Source organism: Benincasa hispida, chromosome 12 (assembly GCF_027475165.1).
Source record: "Benincasa hispida cultivar pf3 chromosome 12, pf3_genome.v1.1, whole genome shotgun sequence".
In the NCBI taxonomy this organism is placed as follows: Eukaryota; Viridiplantae; Streptophyta; class Magnoliopsida; order Cucurbitales; family Cucurbitaceae; genus Benincasa; species Benincasa hispida.
This window is the reverse complement of record NC_143489.1, coordinates 69,101,081-69,107,252: the sequence shown is the minus strand read 5'-3', so window position 1 is coordinate 69,107,252 and position 6,172 is coordinate 69,101,081. Positions and strand designations below refer to the sequence as shown.

Sequence of the window (6,172 nt, the reverse complement as noted above, 5' to 3'; positions counted from 1 at the left end):
TCAACTTCTGAACGAGGATGCATGCCAAATGAAAAGAGGAAATTCGCCCAACAGGGATTCCAACGCTCATAACGGCAAGCAAAAATTTCCCTGTCTCTGTTTCACTATTGTTGTAGCCAAGGTACCGCCTGCGTCTACACTGTTTTGCAGTTTTGTGTTTCCTTCGGGATTCACCAGTTTTGTGGGCATACTTAACTACAATAGGATAGGACTCAGTCTCTTGTCTGTTTCATGTATTTATGTGCCATATGCAGGTATCTAGAGGACATAGATGCCTAGCCTGATCCCAGCGGTGGGGCTACTTACTGAGTATTTCATACTCATTCTTTCTTATATTGATGTTTCAGGTAAGGGTAGAGATACACCAGTGATGGCACAGCGGAATTCGTGATCGAGCCACTGGGACTAGTTTTTACGCTTCCGCATCATGAAATTTAGAGTCCTTATTTTTCCCATAATATTTAGTTTTACTGTTTGAAACTTATTATGAAGAATTGTTTTATTCTTTAATACTTTTAATAGTCTTTACGAATCATGGGTACCCTATTATTGTTTTAATAATTGCATTTAATAAATGGCTTTTGAACTTCTATTATCTATTTAGCATTTATTTCAACATAACCGAGCGTCATTTCAAATCCTATGTACGCATTTATTTTAGTAACGGCCTAACCTAAGCCCTAGGGGGTCGGGTCGTTACAGTTGGTATCAGAGCCCATGTTTTGGATTCTGTAGACTTACTTACTACGTAAGTCTAGATTGTCCTTGTGGCCCATAAACGGATTCCTCGTCATCGCCAGGTATGTCCTATCAATTACAAGTTTTATGATAGTGGTGCATTAAAATATTTATTTAGCTTGAATGCACTAGTTATGTTATAATGTTAGGACAGTGACTCGTTAGAAGTTATTATAAGAGGATTATCAGGTACGACACTAAAAAAGAAGGAAAATAAAATAAATTATGAGGTCATTTGGCACTAGTTAATCTCATGGAAATTATGTTAAAAACGAACAAATATTTACCTCAGTTCAGCAATGTTAAAGGTTGATGAAACTATTAGAGTTATGACAATTTAGGAATGAAGGTATTTAAATATTTAAGCCAAATAATAAAATTTTCGAGACAAGAATTGATCAAGGACTAATGTTATGTTTTGTGTTGGATAGTGCAATCGGTGGTAATATAAATACACAGGCCAGTGCTCAAGTATAAGATTAAAAGTTGTTTTATGAATAAGGAGGAAAAGAAGAATAGTCTATAGATTTATTAAAGGTTTTGGATATATATATATATTAAAAAAAAAAAAACCCAACATTTTGAGAGGAATTTTAGAAAGGATTCATAAGTCATAATCATTTGGGTAATACTACGACTTAATGAACTAGGTAAAGTATGTGTAATTATATAAATAAATCTTTTGGATTATCTAGTTAGGTAGATGTCATTAAAGGAAGCTAAACTAGTTGGACATGATCTTGGACTTAAAGGGGTTAAAGCAAGGTGTTATTTGTTTAGGTTGAAGGATTATTTTAGTATACCTAGACTAAACCCAGAGCCCTATTGTGTTAAGGAGATCCAAGTTAGACAGATTTGAAGAAACAAAAGTCTTTTGGAGTTTAAACGTATGCAAATTGGCAAAGAGGAATTCTACAAGATGGAAATTCTTAGTGAGAGAGATAAGATTTATGGAGGAGTTAAGTAAAATATAATTTAGTAAAGAGATTATGTTCCACGTGGAAAGTGGAAAAAAAAAGGTGTCTCGAATTTAGTGGTTTTATCAGAGATAAGTGTGAATGAGATAAAAGTATCCAAGAAAGTTTACTCTTTTGGTAAGAGAAAGAAATTTAATATGTCTGAAACTCCTAGTTAAGTATGGTTTGAAGGCTTGATAAGAGGGGTTACAAGGTATTTGTTTTGGTGTAAAAGAAGAATACCTCATTATCATGTGGAACTTTAGGACAATATGTGTTAGATGGAAAGATAGCTTATATAGGTGATTGGTATGGGACTTTGTTTTAACACAAGAATCTGTTATCGAAATAGAAGGTTGAGAAGGGATGAGTTAAAATGGAGTTACTAGTAACAGTATTCGAGAACTATTGATATGGTATATTGAGGCTTCATTAGTTGACATAAAACATTGAGAGCATTAGTAAGATTTAAGGGATTTTGACTTTGTGTGCAAGTGTTGAAAATATGAACTAGCAAGAACATCAATTTGATTGAGAAAAGAAAATAATCCAACTCGAGGTAGACAATAATGGTATATGCATAAAAGTAAGTAAGTTGGATCTTCCAATATAACCGTTGGTATAAGGGATAGACTTAGCAATAAAGTTGAGTTGATAGTAAGAAGTTACTAAAAGTGGGTTTGGAGCATTACAAGATAGTATGTATTCTCTTGCATGGGCATTGAGTTAACTAGCTTTAGGGAGTATGAGTAATCCAAGCTAGGACTTATGAATCAAGAAGGTTTTATCATTAAAATAAAATAAAATGACTTCAAGGATCAATTACGGTTATTACGAGGTTATAAAAATGTGTTATCAATTGACTTATGCTTTAGCATCCAGGGACTTCAAAACCTCATTTTTGGGGGGGAATTCTGGACTCGTTCGCAGCGAGGTCTAAGTAATGATATGTGATTGTTTCAAGCCTAAAGAATAATATGAGGATGGCTCAAGCAAGTCTTATAACTCATGACAGCATAGAGCCTCAGAATGAGTTTCTCATGAATGTGAGACTTAATTAGATAGAGATATTCTCAGACATGTACACCCTAGGAAATACATCACAGTTGACGATTCTAGGGTAGAAGCAGTTTTCAGTTGACTAGATTTGTTCTGGTACGTATCTTTAGATGACGCATCATATAGTACGACCAGTTTCTTCACTACACATATTTTCCTTGTGACATGGTAGGCTCAGATATATGTTTTTAGTATATAAGACTTTCATAACTTCATGACCGTTTTCACAGTTCTCGGCTCGGATGTGTAGAAGTGTTGTTGATTTTCAACATCTTAAGTTTCATAGTTATTTTTGGAAGGGGTTGTTACACCTCTTTTGGTACTAGTTTTAGCTATGTCAAACGATGACCCTCGTTTTGTATCTAGTTTTTTTTTTAAGAGTCTTCGGTTAGCATTGGGTACTCGATTAGATTTTGGTACAATTTTGTTTCACCCATAGACTGATGGTCAAATAGAACGTCTGAATCAGATATTGGAAGATATGTTGTGCGCTTGTGCACTAGAGTTTTCAGGGAGTTGGAACTCTCATCTGTATTTAATGGAATTCACATATAATAATAGCTATCAGCCATCCACTGGCACATTGCCATTTTAGGCCCTATATGGAAAAAATTGCAAGTCTTCAGTATGTCAGGGTGAGGTTGGTGAGAGGAAGTTGTTAGGACCTGAATTGGTGCAGACCACGATTGAGGCATTACAGAAGATCAAGGCTCGTATGCAAATCTCAGAGCAGATAGAAAAACTATGCCGATGTAAGACGTAAGGACTTGGAATTTGAGACGGGTGTGAAAGTGTTCTTAAAAGTGGTACCTATGAAAGGTATTATGAGGTTTGGCAGGAAAGGGAATCTGAGTTTGAGGTTCATTGGGCCTTTCGAGGTCTTAGAGTAAATTGGCCCCGTAGTTTACCGTTTGGCTTTGCCCCCAACATTGTCTTCAGTTCATAATGTATTTCATGTTTCGATGCTAAAGAATTATGTGACAGATCCGTCCCACGTAGTCGACTACGAGCCCTTGTGATTGAATGATAACTTGAGCTACGAGGAAAAGCCCATAGAGATCCTTGCTAGAGAAGTTAAGATATTGCACCGCTGGGAAATTGCTTTTGTGAAAGTTATGTGGCAGGACCACCAGTTCAGGGAAGCCACCTGGGAGCGAAAGGATGAGATGAAAACTCAGTACCTAGAGCTTTTTTCAAGAATGAACTTTCGAGGGCAAAAGTACCTTAAGGAGAGAAGAATGTAACACCCAGAGTGTTTTAACTTTCGAGGACGAAAGTTCTTTGAGGAGGGAAGAATGTAACACCTCACACATTTTTTAGTAATAATGTAATTTCAGCAACTTTATTATTTGAAATTTCAGTAATTGTTATTAGTTGGAGGGCATTTTTGGAATTTTGGACTTTAAGGGTAATTGCAGGAATTTAATTATTGACGTTGGAAATTGATGGCAGAAATTAATTCCATTTTGGAAAGGGAGGAATTTTAAAGAAATAATGTGGATTAAGAAAATAAAAAAATAAAATCTACTATTTTATTTTATTCAATTCAATTATTTTCTTTTCTTTTTCTTTTTCTTTTTCTTTCCCTTTCCCTTCCCCTCTCCTTTCACGTGTAGCAGCCCTAAGTGTTCTTCCCCGATTCGAGCCGTCGCTCAGCCACCACTCTCCGTCGCTCGTCCTCCGCGAGCCAGCTACCTCGCCTCTTCAGCCGACCCAACCCACTCTCGTCACGTCGCTGCAAAAGCTCAGCCCCTCGCCATTTTGCCCAACTGGAACCCACTCAGTCGTCATTTCTCTTCAGTAGCGCGCCACCCTTGCCAAGACTAGATCAGCGCTTCAATCGTCGTTTATGACTTTAGCTTTCGGCCGCCTTTCCACGCTCGCCTAGCTGCCGATCGAAACGTAGCTGTTGCTACAACCGTCGACTCCAGCCCTGTCTCTGTTTCACCACTGTTGTAGCCAAGGTACCGCCTGCGTCTACACTGTTTTGCAATGGTCCGACCAGCTTCATCCGTCCAGTTGTGCCATTTTTTTTTCTTTCGGTCACGACCATCGCTGCCGCTGTCATTTGGGTCTCGTTGGATTCTTGAATAATTTGGGTAAGAGTTGAGTTTTGGCTTTTTCTTTGGGGGGTTTGATTATCCCATTTGGTTTCGGGTTAAAGTTGTTAATCTCTTTATGTTTGGACTATAGATTCAAAGATTGGAGATTTTGAGACATTGCTTTGAGTTTGAGACTATTTCCGATAAAAATTGTTCAAATTTGGTAAGTTTTTGGGTGAGTAGTTCGGTTGGTTGTCTTTTGGGTTAAGTGTACTTGTGAAAAAATAAGTTATTAATTTTGGATTCAAATTATGTTCAAGTTGGATTTGTGACTAGAGTTGTTGGGTTATATTGATTTTGTAGCATGGGGTGCGTTCGGACCAACACACTTTGGTCCTGATTCAAGATTCATCTAAACTAGGAGGAAGATTATTTTTCTCGTCGCTTAGACATAATTTTGGGTAAGTAATCTTATCACTGGAACTGCCCACGGGTCAGGCTTTAGTTGTATGCTAGCATGGTGAGTGTATGACTTGGTAAATTGTTAGCATGTTGATTGATAGTATGACCTGAATCAAAGTTTTGTGTTTCCTTCGGGATTCACCAGTTTGTGCTTCCTTCAGGACTCACCAGTTTGTGTTTCCTTCGGGATTCACCAGTTTGTGTTTCCTTCGGGATTCACCAGTTTTGTGTTTCCTCCAGGATTCACCAGTTTTGTGTTTAATTCGGTATTCACTAGTTTTGTGGGCATACTTAACTACAATAGGATATGACTCAGTCTCTTGTCTGTTTCATGTATTTATATGCCATATGCGGGTATCTAGAGGACATAAATGCCTAGCCTGACCTCAGTGGTGGTGCTACTTATTGAGTATTTCATACTCATTCTTTCTTATGTCGATGTTTCAGGTAAGGGTAGAGATACACCGGTGATGGCGCAGCGGAATTCGTGATCGAGCTACTGGGACTAGTTTTTACGCTTCTGCATCCGCATCATGAAATGTAGAGTCCTTATTTTTCCCTTAATATTTAGTTTTGCTGTTTGAAACTTATTATGAAGGATTGTTTTTTTTAATACTTTTAATAGTCTTTATGAATCATGGGTACCCTATTATTATTTTAACAATTGCATTTAATAAATGGCTTTTGAACTTCTCTTATCTATTTAGCATTTATTTCAACATAACTGAGCGTCATTTCAACCTATACACGCTTTTATTTTAGTAACGGCCTAACCTAAGTCCTAGGGGGTCGGGTCGTTACACTCCTAGCCTACATGAGCTTAAAATAAGAACGACCCAAAAAATCTTTGTATGAAATACGTTACGACTTGATCTCTGTCATTATAAAGGGTACGTAGGTGGCTTGAAAGAAACT

At 37.3% G+C, this 6,172-nt stretch overlaps 1 long non-coding RNA gene across 1 annotated transcript; it reads left to right on the top strand.

The window, feature by feature from the left end:
* The first annotated feature begins 4,333 nt into the window (after positions 1–4,333).
* On the top strand, positions 4,334–5,955 carry LOC120068220 (uncharacterized). The gene is made up of 4 exons (XR_005479129.2): positions 4,334–4,852; positions 4,947–5,018; positions 5,159–5,256; positions 5,705–5,955. It is a non-coding gene; the product is annotated as an uncharacterized LOC120068220 (long non-coding RNA).
* Positions 5,956–6,172: the final 217 nt, after the last annotated feature.